At 40.2% G+C, this 14,011-nt stretch overlaps 1 long non-coding RNA gene across 1 annotated transcript; it reads left to right on the top strand.

Moving 5' to 3' along the window:
* The first annotated feature begins 2,280 nt into the window (after positions 1 to 2,280).
* Positions 2,281 to 12,144, top strand: LOC122456288. The gene is made up of 3 exons (XR_006275109.1): positions 2,281 to 2,432; positions 8,524 to 8,635; positions 10,196 to 12,144. It is a non-coding gene; the product is annotated as an uncharacterized LOC122456288 (long non-coding RNA).
* The last annotated feature ends 1,867 nt before the right edge of the window (positions 12,145 to 14,011 follow it).

Raw genomic sequence — 14,011 nt, 5'->3', positions numbered from 1 at the left:
GCATGGTAGACACATCCAGATTGGTACAGGAGAAGAAAAGTTTTTTTTCAATGAACAAACAAAGGAAGATTTATTACAAGGATATACAATAAATTGAACTAAAGGCTTTCCTGTCATTTGACCCAAAAGATGACGTCAAAATAGGAAATTGAACGGCAAGGATAGTATGTTAGTCAAGCTAATCTTGTTGCTGCTTCTGTATATGGCTAATGTAGCTAAGTAGAAATATATCATTTTATGCTCAAAGAAACCACTTACACTTACGAAAGAGAAATGTTTAAAAACAGATATCAAAGTGTCATAATAATCATTATTCTGTCTGCTTAGGAAGAACAGTAAGTATTGGGAGGGAACTACTTTATGGTATTGACAAGACTATGCTGAAATGGTGAAAGAGTAGATGAGATTTCTCTGTATGACCATGTCCGCTGCATTAATGAGAGATGGTGGAATTATCTGTGCTAAGGTGAAACTCATGTCTGGACACTGGGCTTTCTCTGGCCATGGCTGTGGCTCTCCAGTCGACTAGACTGTAGAATGACAATGGATGTTTCGGTAGATCCATCTCTTTATGCTTACATTCTCCCACAAATAACGAATTTTAAATGGAAAAGGAAGGCAATTTAAATAACTGCAAGATGTCATGTCAATGAACACAAACCACAGAAAAGAGCACCATCTGAGCAAAATGTGAAATTATGTAATAAAGACAAGTGCAAACTACTTTCACTTAGGAAGGAAAAATCAAATGCACAACTATAAAATGGGGGAAAAACTGGTAGGGTGTAAAGTATCAGAGGGGTAGCCCATGTTAGTTTGTATCCACAAAAACAATGAGGAGTCCGGTGGCACCTTAAGACTAACAGACACTCCATGCATCTGAAGAAGTGGGTTTTTTTACCCACGAAAGCTTATGCCTGAATAAATCTGTTAGTCTTTAAGGTGACACCGAACTCCTCGTTGTTTTTGGTAAAGTGTGGGAACTGCAGAAAAGGTCGGGGGTTTATAGTGGATTACAAATCAAATATGAGTCAACAATGTAATGCAGTGGCAATAATATCATTCTGGGATGTAATAACAGGAGTGTCATATGTGAGACACAGGAGGTAATTGTTCCACTCTACTCAGCATTGGTGAGGACTCGGATGGAGAATTGTGTCCAGTTTTGGGCACCCTTTAGGAAAGATGTGGACAAACTGGAGAGAATCCAGGGGAGAGATAAAAGGTTTAGAAAACCTGACCTATGAGGAAAGGTTTAAAAAACTGAGAAAGTTTAGTCAGGAGAAAAGAAGACTGAGAGGGGACTTGGTAGTAGGCTCCAAATACATTAAGGGCTGTTATAAAGAGGATTACGATCAACTGTTCTCAATATCCACTGAAGGAAGGACAAGAAGTAATGGATTTAATCTGCAGCAAAACAGATTTAGGTTAGATGTTAGGAAAAGCTTTCTAACTATAAGGATAGTTAGGCTCTGGAATAGGCTTCCAAGGGAGGTTGTGAAATCCCCATAGAATCATAGAAGAGGCCTCAGGAGGTCATCTAGTCCAACCCATCACTGAAGGTTTTTAAGAACAGGTTGCACAAACACGTGTCAGGAATGGTTTAAGTGTACTAGGTCCTGCCTCAGCACAGGGGTCTGGATTTGATGACTTCTCAATATTCCTTCCAACCCTACATTTCTGTGATTCTGTGAACACACTATGGTCCATTCATCTACTGAATGGCAAGGAATGTGAAGCACAGCAGTGTGCTAGAGTAGAGAGCAGAAGTATTAATAAATAATTTTTGCAACATAAAGAGTAACCACAATCTCAGAAATAAGTGAGCAACATATTGTCTTGTGATGTCCTGTTTGTGTGCAGTTTTCAAGCCTCTGTTAATAGGCCTTATAAAAGGGCTTGGCTGATGGGGTAAATACTGGGAGCAGATGGGGACATGGCTGGAGTGCAGTGCACTCCAGCTATTCTGGGGTGCATCTGTGGAGCCATTACAGGCAATATAAATTAGAGCACTCCTGGGTCCAGTCTGACTTATGTTAGGGACTACTTCAGTACCCAGCCAGTGCCAGAATCCAGAGCACAAATATGGTGCACAGCCAAGTTTGCTTTCCCTGTAATGCCCCCGCTATTGGACTCACCTTCTTAGAGGCTGTGACGGGGCAGAATGGCCCGCACTAGTACTGCGGGGTTAACCCTTCCTTCCTGGCAGAGGAAGCCCTGCTGGGCATGCTCCAACTGGAGACTTGGTATGAAAGCCTGCAAAGCTGCTCAGTCTGGGCTGACCACCAGAGGAGAAGGAGGCACACTGCCAGCTCCTGAGGAGGGACAGCCAAGCCGGGATGAACCCGGCGTCCCAAACAGAGGACTCGATAGGAGGGGATGGACTGGAGGACCCCCAAACCCCCCCCGGAGTGGAGAACACGACATTGAGGGTAGGAAGTGACCCAGGGGAACTTTAGAGTCAAGCAGCATTAAAGCTGCACTGATGCTCGGCGTGTTGTGGGCGGATCCCCGCCAAGCTAAGCACGAGGGGGAACCGTGCTGATAGGAGAGCCCTGGGTTGGGACCCGCTGGAGAGGGCGGGCCTGAGTCCCCCTACCACTCAGGCCATTGAGATACACTTCCATGCCTGAGAGGGGGAAGGCTATGGACTCTGGCCGTTGGGCCACACTGCCCTGATACGCGGGGCGAGTTGTATGAACTCTGGCCGTTGGGCCACACTGCCCTGATATGCGGGGCGAGTTGTATGGACTCTGGCCGTTGGGCCACGCTGCCCTGCTACGTGGGGCGTGACACATGAACTTGGACCGCTAGGTCCCGCTAGTCCGACCAAGGGGCGAGCACGGGGAAACCAGCCATTGGGCCACATTGGGATGCCCTGAAAGGAACGGGCGTGGGAACTTAAGAGTGGCAAGGCCCTGACACCCCATTCACCTCTGCCACAAAGAGGCGCTGCGGTGCCGGACCCGTCACAGAGGCCCAGCTTACAACTGGAGGTCCTCCTCTCCATATTTGGTAAAACAAACAAACAAACAAAAAACCTTTTTTGATCCCAGGTCCAATCTACCAATGAGTTCAGAGTTCAATATGAATTTTTTGTCTGTGGATTTTAGAGGTGTGTTCAGGGAGGTGTCAGGACAAGTCAAGTTTATTAGAAAAACTCATTTGTAACCTTAACTTTTGGCAGCTACTGTTGCTCCATAATATGACATTCATTTATTTAATCTTCTAGCTTCCTATAAGAACTTTGTTAAGTTATTTAACATTTCAAATTTGCTGTCATGAGATATTTGGGGGTGGCGATGAGTGTAAAGTGTGTATGATATCAATAATTTCATACAAACTGAAATAATATCAATAATAATTTGTTATACTGCCAAAATATTCAGACAATAGCTTAATTAAAATAGTACAATAATTATATGAAATAAGATTCAGATTCTCTGTTACCTTTCACCTATGCTTCACACATTCCAGGGTATTTCTCATCTACAACCTCTGTAAAGAAAGAATTTTTTTTTTAATCTTCCTTATATGAGAACACAAGGTACTATTCTGGGTTTTTGTTTCAGCCATGGGACCAGTTCTTGGTTAAAGTGTTAAGTTAACTGTGTTATGAACTGCCTTTCCTCCACTCTAATTTTTTTCCCCACATACATGTCAGTTGGTGAAACCAAGTATAAAAACACATATAACACCAAACTTGGCAGTGCTTTTTCCAAAGAGGGACTTATAGTAGCAGAGATGGCATTTGTATGGTGTGTAGCTGGTTGCACATCCAAACTCATGATTATTTGCCAACTAACCCAAATGAAACAGTCTCTGACTAACTTATGAATGGGCACGATGCCATCTGAACACATGGACATGAGATCAAGCTGCCAAGAGACCACATCAGAGCATCAGATGTGTTTGCTGAGTGTTAGGTATCCAGCCTGGAATTCCAAACAGCTGTCCAAATTGAGGTTATGCATCAGTGGTTAGGGGAATGTGAAAATGCTAATCTAGCACTTGGCAGGGTTTACTTAGAAAAACATTAAAATTGTCTCTACCACTACACAGAGATTTTGTCCCTGTTGTATGAAACAGGATGTTGTTTGGGAGTGGATAGAGATTCCCAACAGCACCCTTTATTATCTATCTGACAGGAGCTAGCCAAAATAACAGCAATCTTTCTGCTGAGATGCCAAAAAACATATTGGCTGTTGTCTAAGTGTTAGTGGCTACAGCCATTTCACATGTGCCTCATTTCACTCCTGTAAAGCTATCACCAATACCAAGCCCTGGAAGACTGGCACAAGGGGAAGCTTTGTATTATATATTCAGTAACAAGCCCTGCAGTTATAGCATCAAGACAAGTACAATACTTCCTTTTCAGTAGGCCTGGGAATGTTCAGGTGGGAAGATACCCTATGTTCAATAGAGGAGATAAAAAAAAAGTCTGAAAATAATTTATTTCTATCAACGTTATGTGAAACATCTTTATTTTTAAAAAGTCTGAAATTTATCTGAGAGCTGCAGCAAAGACACAGTTTCTTGTCAGAGTTGTGACATGAACCATGGTGAACAAATCCTCAGGGCACAATCTCAGGGTCACTTCTGTACTCCCAGTGTCTGGCAACGTATCCTTAATCTGAATGTACCCAGTGGGGTCCCAGTGAAAACCAAACTTTGGTTCTTAACTCCATATTCAGCCATTTAAAATTAAAGGGACTAATTTTTAGAGGTGTGGAGCACCTGCATCTCCTATCAACCCATTCTACAAGTGCTCATTTATTAAAATCATGCCTCTTTTATGTAGAACCCTAATTTCAGGCTCCCAGATTTGAAAATGTTGGCCTAAGTCAAGATATAGTATAAATTATATAGGAAAATCTGAAAAGTTTCTTCTTTCTCCTTTTTGTATGAAAACTCTCTATGTAATACTCAAAATAATGATGAAGTAAAAATGGCACCTTCTGTGTCAGTTGAATACTCGCTGTATGCAGTCAGAATCTTATCTACTTGATTCAATGACAAAAATGTTTTATTCCTTTGAACTCATGTTAGCTAAGCAGAGCCAATATCACCATTGAAGCTGGATGCTATTCTGGCCCATGCTAACTACATTCAAACAGCAGAATCTTTTTTGATAATGCACAACCCAGAATCAGCACAGCTTGGCCTTCAGATCCCAAACTTTACCTGCAAGGCTGTCCATTGAAAATAAAACCAGTTCTTTATGTATAGCCTCAGCAAAATTCATATAGGCGTTATTGAGTAACAAAAGTGGGATCCTAAGATGCCATTTCTGCAGCCACTTTTTAGATGCTGCACTTACAAATTCTACCACTCATACCCACAGGTTGAATGTTCAGTTGCAGTAATTACATGAGCGGTTTGGCATATAATTGTGTACGACAGCTTTCCTTGCATTTGTCCATATAAAAAAAATGTAAGCAATAATTTTTAAGCTCTTTAATAAAATCACCACGATCTACTCTGCATATTTGTAATGGGCAGGATATTTCTCTGTTTTGTCATTGTGATGCACAACCCAAACACAGGTTGGCTCAGTCATGCTGTCTGTTTCAATAAGTAATGAATTATTAATTCTAATACAGGTTGCTTTGATGGTAAGTGTCGTTATGCTGAGAGATCCATTTGTGCAATTTGTCTAATTTACTTGAACAATATACTATAAATGTGACCTTATATAGTTGTATTAAGAAAACTAATGCTTTTAAGTAAAAGTTAATTTATTGAAATTAGACAGACTGTAACAGCTGTGAATTAACTAAAGTTAAACACTCACTTGATGGATGAAATAAAAGTTAAACTGGAAATGAATGGGATAATTAACCAGAATTGGCTTCTACTATAGCACCTTCCTTACAAGGATTTCAGTGTTTTTACAAACATTAATGACTTAAGTTTCACGATACCCCTGTGAGATAACAAAGAATTAGTTATCCACATTTCAGCTGCAAGACAGAGAGATTTAAGTGACTTTCCCAAATTCACATAGGAAGTCTATTGCAGAACTGGGTACAGAATCCAGATCTACTGGTACCCAGTCATGTGTCATACCCTACACCTGACCTTTTTCTTGAGTTGTTTGAGCAAACATTTGTTCCATATGGAGTTTGCTTTGTGAATAGTGCAGATAGTTACATGCTCTTGTGGAATACATTTGAACACTGCATATTTCATGCATGGCCAGAATCTGATACTCTTACTCATGCTGAATATTATCTTACTCCATCATTAAAATCTAATGGAATATTGATGCTTTATTTTTTTACCCAGATAGAAATGCTATTTGTTGCCCAAATTATATGATTGTCTTTTGGGCAGAATCTTTTAGCATATTGTAGAAGACACTTTCATGCCTGGCTGAGCAACTAAGTAAAAAAGCTACCCAGGCTCCCAAACCACTCTGTCCTGTTTATAAAGATGCTTCTCACTGGGTAGGATTAGAGACTTATGGGAAATTAGTCTCTTTTACTTCCATTCTCCCTTTATTTATATCAGGAGGGAAAGCAAACCTGCTTGTCTTCTATTAATAGAGCTGATCAAATAATTAAAAAGCATATTTGTAAGTAAACTTATGAATAAATGACTTGGATTCAATTTGCTGCTATTTGTGTAGCGATATTTGTGAATATTCGGCTATATTCCCAGTATTCATCAAACTGTTCGTGAATTCCTTAAACTTAATAAACTTGTATTGGAAGTATACTGTTCATTATTCTCGTGTTGAAAAAGCCTAGATTCATGTTATGTTTGCTTTCACAAATAGTATTTGGCCAACTCCATTAATAAACATTAAATAGATTCCTGCAATTCTCCCATCAAAGACACTATTTCAGATGACTTTTTTTAAATGTCCCCCTTACCATTTTTTCCTCAATAAAATCCTGCCTAGCTTGTGCCGTATTTGACTGGTCTCTTGTTGACTGGCAGTGCAAAGTTCCTCTGTCATGTCATTTTTTTATCTTCAAGTTTGTATGTACGGTTAGTTATTCGTACCATGTGAAAAGCGCAAAAACAAGCAAACTGAGATTTTCATGTACATTTTCTTTAGTGAGATGTGGGTCCCTTCAGCAGCATCATGGAGTGTTCTGGAGTCACTTGCAGAGGCTAGAAGGGGACAGGAGTTAATCTGATAATGATAGGCATCTTAGCATCTTCTTTCCATTGGAACTTCAGCAGTCTGCTTTCAATCTGTTCAGCCAGACTGTATATTTTTTCTTTTCTTTTCTTGGACTTGGATATTTTTTTCTTTTTCTCCTGGGTAGAGTAGAAAGTGACTTGCAAACTTTATCGAGACAAACTGTATCTATTAGATGCTTTTCTCTTTACGATTTTCTTTTTGTAATCTTTGTCATTAACAGCAATAGAGTATTAGTGATGACTGAAATAGGAAAATTATAAACACATAATTTTAAAAGTTAGAAATACACATACTGTGCTAGCACTCAGCAGTTGTTAGAGAGTTCAGTGGAATGCAGTAATAACTTTTTACCAAGAGTGAATTGAATGACTTACACATATGACTTACACATGTACGTTGCTATTGTTCACAAAGGGTAATAATTTATAGGCATGGGTCTCTAGATTTTTGGATCATTTAAAAATAATTAAAATATCAGACAAGACAGTTAACTGTAAAATGTATAAGATTAACATTTATTCAGTAGTTTTCAGTGAAGTAGTTTTTATCATAATGTTGATCCATGTGATTTATTTTGGTATTTAATATATCGCATATTGTGGTTTGTGGGGGTCTTGCGTAGCAATGGATTTTATTGGCTCATATGGGCTGTTCACTGCCAGTAACTCAGCCTACTCTCTTACCAATCAATCTTTAAAATATTAAATGACAATAAAACATCCCAGATTGCTACTTTGAAAGCAAATGTGATATCACAGACACTAGCCTGGTATTACTGAAGGAGTCAGACAAATAGGGGCGGATTCTAAGAGGGGAAGGTCTTCTGTTTATAGCACTCTCACATGTCTTCATAATAATCAAGGATTTAAAAGAAAATAAAGAAGAAATCCCATCACTGTAACTGTGCTTCCAAAAAGTTATATTTTGTAAATTTGACTTCATGTTAGTGACTATTCTGAATTTATTCTGAACAAAGAGAGATAACAGAGCAGGACCAGGACAGTCCTTTCAAATTCGTAGATGCACATGTTTAAGGAACTCAGCATTTTAATTATGCTTTTAAAAAGTTTACTGACAATCAACAGAACTAATCTGTTTAGAATTCAAATCTGAATATGTTTAAATAGCCATTTAGTCCTAAGGGAAACTGAATCATCTGTTAAACTGAACCATGCAGATTTGTGTTCTTTGATGGTCATTTATCATTACAGATAAAATTTGCTGTATTAACTGAGCAAAACTAAATCAGCAATATACCCATTTCATTCTTGACTATGATTTTGCCTGTAAGGAACAAACCATGTGTATATATATATAAATTACAAATTGAAACCAAGTGCACTTCTCACTCTATCCTTCAATATAAGCTTCTTGAACCAAGGGCACAGACTGCTTGACCAGTGAGCCGTGTGATAAAGCACAAACAGTGCAGGAAATGAAAACCCTAGGAGCAGCAGATGATGTGGGCAGGAGGCACAGGTATTTCACTCAGCTCTATCTGGTTCACTCCCCAGGCACACAAAGAAAACTTAAACATTATTTACTCAACCATGTGCCGGTTAAAACCAATATCTCTAGACCATCTGTTCAGGAAGATGACCTCATGGAACTTTCTGCCCTAACATTACGTCAGCATAATTCTGGCTAATCAATCTCTGCGTGATCACATTGTTTTAAAGTATTCCTTAGTGATAGGAAGGATTAAAGTAAGTACTGGAAGCTCATATTAGTTGGATTTTCAGCATATGTTTTAGGAAAGAGTCCTGTCTGTAGCTGATATAAGTCAGTGTAGCTCTACAGAAATCACATGAGCTATTCTTACACCAGCTGAGCATCTGTCCCATATATATATATATATATAATAATATATCAGTACCATAATCATACCATAATATCACTTTAAGATGTCCTTTCCCAGGACTCTCCAAGTGACTTTACAAGGGGATGGACTTTGATGATCTACCCAGTCTTTTTCCATCTATAGCTACTATGATACTGTTATGTGGTCATTTTAAAATACAGTGGTGGTAATTCCAGTTGCTATAATTGGAAAATAATGTAGTGCTGCCCATTTAACATGGACTTTTTTTTCAATACTAAGTCTGCTTATATGTCAAATATCTAATACCTCAAGCAGAGACGTCCCTCGGGTACAGCGAATTGGGGCAACTGTCCCGAGCCCGCACTTTGGGGGGCCCTGCAGGAGGTGGGCGGGGAAGTGAGGCAGGCAGGCAAGCAGGGTAAGGAGGTGAACGGGGGTGGTGGCAGGGGTAGGGGGCGAGGAGGAGCCCCCCTAAAGAACCTCTCCCTTTCCCCAGTGCCTTCTGCCTTCTGGTGGGCCCAACCGATCAGCATCTCCTCCGCCCTCTCAGCGCCTGCCGCGTATCAGATGTTTCACCTGCGGCGTCAGGAGGGACTGGGGAGGGAGGGGAGAGGAGTGAGGGCCACAGTTGCCAACTTTCATGTGGTAAATAAACACCCAGACTTTCACAATAAACCAAAAATCAAGCTAATCCCATTTCAAAAGAAGGCCTAAACAAGCTAATCCCCAAGAACCCCAACACTCTATATGACTAGATTCCCCCCGGTGTGCAGTCTGGGACTGTAGTGGGCCCGCTGTGCACCCCTGACTCTCTCCCCCCTTGCCACTGCTTGCCGGGAGCTGATCAAAAAAAAAGAAGCAACAAGCTAAAATCCAAAAACTAGCCAACAAGCAACTCACAAGCCAATAAAAAAGAGCCCAATTTCTGTGTTTTTTTTTCCACAGATTTGGCATGTCTGGCAAGGGCACAGTGCGCTCGTAGGAGGGGGCAGAACTGGGCGGGGAAGAGGCAGGACAGGGGCAGGAAGTGGTGGGGCGGGAAGGAGCAGGGTGGGAGGTAGGGCCGTGGGGGCAGGGCCTGGGCGGAGCTCGCAGGAGCACCCCCCAGGCAGATTAGAAACTTGGCACCTATGTCCCGGGCCCCGCACACCTCTAGGGACAGTCCTGGTCATAACTAGAGTCTTGCAAATAAATAAATTACTGAAATTCTTTTTCAGTGGAAAGCAAAGAGGTGAAACCCTCAGTGTCTCCACTCGGGCCTTGCTTAATGGGATTACGTGGAAAGATTGAGCAATGGCCATTCAAATTCAATGTGCATGAATGCTTGGTTTCTAACTGATTAACGATGACGTATAAGCCTGGAATACTCTGGGAGATCACTAACAGTTGAGTCATAGTTCCACTATGTCTATGGAGCTATTCTTTGGGACGAGCACATACAGTACAGTATAGTACCGCATTTTAATCCATATTTACACCAAAACAGCTTGCTTGCCCACTTCACCTTATATTTCATTTGAGTTTGGCACGTAATCCCTTGGCTCAAAGCCAGTTCTCAGTTAAATCCCCTGCAGCCCAGTTTACCTGCGGGCTGACTTTGGCCCAGTGTTTAATTTCCCGTTTGGTAAAAGTATCTGGCCAGTCATTCTAGCACTGAATTTGGTCTCTCACCTGACACTTTCACTTATCCCTGTCACTTCCATTTATTCATTTGCACCTTTGTGGCGTTCTGATCTGGTTCCTGTGGGTTGCCAGGCAACCATAACTGTATTTTGCTGGGTTCTGCGGTACACCCTGCGGTACAACTGCTGTGCAGAGTTAGGTAATAACTGATGTTCAACTGTATCTTTTATTTTTATCAATGCCCACAAATTGGATGTTTCTAAGGAAATAGTGTTTGAATTTTGAAGGATGCAAACTTTCCAGATACATAATCAATATCGAGGGAGGGTGGATCAGGAATAAAGCAGGGTGGAAAACAGTGAAATAAAGATGTTTTACTGTGTGTCTTGCACCCCTGAGAACACCTTTGGGATGTGACATGGCTCTTCTGAGGCATCACTCTAATGATGTGGTATCATGTTCCACAGTTTAGACATGTCTGGTCAGGCTGTTAGCAAGCATCAGTGGTATGCAGAAATAGTGGTTGGCTGATTAACTTTATTTTATTTAACCTTACATCTAGACACAAAGAGGGTATTTTTTTTTGCGTGTATTCTTTATAGCTTGGTGATATGGGAGCTGGGGGCTACTGCTGGTGTATCCATTAGAGTTATATACTACTTTAGTTGAATCTAGACAGATGGCAGAGAAAACATATATGAGAGTCTGGAAAAATCACACTAAAAATATAGAGAAGGAAAGAAAATTTACAATTGCAGTGAATGGATATATGTGTAGAACCTAGCAGGATAAATCTCACACAAGGGAATTCATTTACATACTATTAAAGTTGACATGTTAATATCAAAGCATTAAAATATGTAAATAGCATAAGCCTGCACCAAATCCTAATTACTGCTTTACATTATCAACTCCTTTACTCTTTATGATATTTTATGACTGTTCAGCTGTGTCAGCGAACAATTATGAGACCCTCCTACAATTTGATAATTTCTTTTTCTTTCTTTTTCTTTTTCTTTCCTTCCATTCCTCTAGTTTGGAAATAATGAGAAGATGCACATTGGTGAATGCCCTTTTTGCATGAACAACATATGCTCTGGGTTCCTGGTGTTTCTCTTGTCTTTCTTTTATCCTGCTTATCACAAAGGCAGATTTATATGCAGGCTAATGAGAACTGACATTTCCTATACTATCTGCTACAGTTACAGCACAGATTTAATGTTTCACAGGTGTTATATCATTACAAAATAAGCTAGAGGCATATAAGCATTGAGGAAAAACTTAACTATTATTATGATAGAAAAAGATGCTTCATTTTATGAAAGATTGTACCTTTTGAGTCATAATGTCTTTATGGCAGGGAAGAAATTTATCATAAAATCTGTACTGCCAATCTGGAATAAGACTTTGTTTTTTCCCCCCTCCCAATAATTTAAAGCATTTATTGAAATCAAAAAGTGGTGATGTGACGTTTCTTGATTTTAGTAAAAATGTCTGAAATTTGATCATGTTTTATTCATTTCAAATAGTTGCTTTAAATTAAAAGGAAATATCTTTGGGATGTGACACTGCTTTTTGTGGTGAGTCTCATGATTTATGACAAGAAACGTAAAGTTGCTTACAGCTGCTCAAGACATATCCGATCATGTCATGTCAATAAGTGTTTACAAACAGGCAGAAAGAGCAGTTCTGTTGGAAAATCCAAAATGTAGTGCCAGATCCTTACACAGTGAAAACCACCATTAAAGTCAAAATTTTATCTGCATTAGGATTTGGTGCTTAGTCCTTAGTCTGAGTAATGTGCCCAACTGTACCTGTCAAATGTTTACCTTTTAAAAAAACTTACGCCACAGGGATCATAATTACTAAGTGTTCATAAGGGCCCAGATCCTGTTAAATGCTAAGCACCCTCAACACCCATGGAAGTAAGTGGAAGGGGGCTCAACCCTTTCAGGATCAGGACCATACTGCATGAACCTATAGTCTGACTAAAGAACTGATATGGATAGCAGAATAAAGGAACTGAGAAATAAATAGAAACAGTTTCCACTAAAGTGAAAGTTTGGAGCCAAAAGGCACATACAGAACCATTTTAAGCCAAGGGCAGATGACACGTGATTCAAAATTTAATGAGCCTTAAATGCCATAGAATGTGACAGATGTACAGTTACAGCATAAAGGCTCTGCACAGTTGCATACCTTTCCATAACTTATTTAAAAGGCCGGTTTATAACGCACAGGATCATAAATTCAATCTGAAGATGCAGGGATGGAGCCCAGAACCATTTCAGGTGGTCACAGTAATCCATTCCAACTCAGATTTTATTTTAACTGTGGGAGTTCCTAAGCTTCATTACCTGATGCCACAGACCCTTCTTGTAGAAGCTTCACTTCACATCCTCTGACTGCTCACCTATATGACACAGCCTGAAGCTCTAAAAGATGCCTTGCAGTAGGTTGCATCCCCTGTTGGTTAGAGTCTCCATGGCATGTCTGGGAATGTGAAATTTATCACTATGTTCCAGAGTCTTTGTTGCTCTTCCTGTTTGCTCCTCCTAAATTTATGCCTTTGATCTTTACAGGGGTGCTGAGCATCCAGAGCTCTCACTGGTCACTTATTTTGGTGTTTAAGTATGGTTTTAGGCCTTATCTCTTGATGAGTTAGGTTTAATAATATTGGCCTTAATGCACGCTACTCTTTTTGGCAACCTGCCGCTAGTAATGCCCTGAAATGATCCATCCTTTAAATATCTAAATCCACTAATGGGAATTATAATGTACATCTGTGATGCTATATAAAATAACAACAATGGGCTGGGTGCTGCCTTTTAAAGGCATGGGTGGGCTCAGAGGTTCCTAACTGCACCAGAGTCCACTAGAACAATTCTGGTTTATGAGGTAGGAAGACTCATGGGGCTGGAGGGCAGCAAATTCAGCAGCATACCTACTCATGTTCTAAAAAGGAGCAGTGTGTGCTTCCTCCAGTGCCAGATGGCAATATGTGCATGGGGAAGCTAGGGACCTGATTATGCCCTCATTCCAGCTGGCATACCCCTTTAGATTCATGTCAGCTGGGTTCCAGGCCTAGTGCTAGGTCTATCCTTTGCTTTCTCCCTATGTGTGAGCATTAGGGAGAAAATATTTGTGATGCCATCTTCCCCTTCCCCAAATGAATGCTCATGTGAGGTGCAGAGCAGGATTTTGCCCTTCATAAATAACCCATTTAAAATACAAATCGTTTTCCCCGTGTTTTAATTATTGATATTTTCCAAATGGTAATTCAGAAATAAAGGATAAGTGCATAAGTTTTAGGTTCATTATTAGCAATGTAATAGCACCCAAAAGTAGGGAAAATGCTTTAAAAATATGTAATAAGACAGGATGGTGACCCAAGGACTCCTGGATGCCAA

The sequence above is a fragment of the Dermochelys coriacea genome, chromosome 12 (genome assembly GCF_009764565.3).
Source record: "Dermochelys coriacea isolate rDerCor1 chromosome 12, rDerCor1.pri.v4, whole genome shotgun sequence".
Classification (NCBI taxonomy): Eukaryota; Metazoa; Chordata; order Testudines; family Dermochelyidae; genus Dermochelys; species Dermochelys coriacea.
The sequence above is the reverse complement of the archived record's forward strand: the minus strand, read 5'-3'. Positions and strand labels throughout refer to the sequence as shown.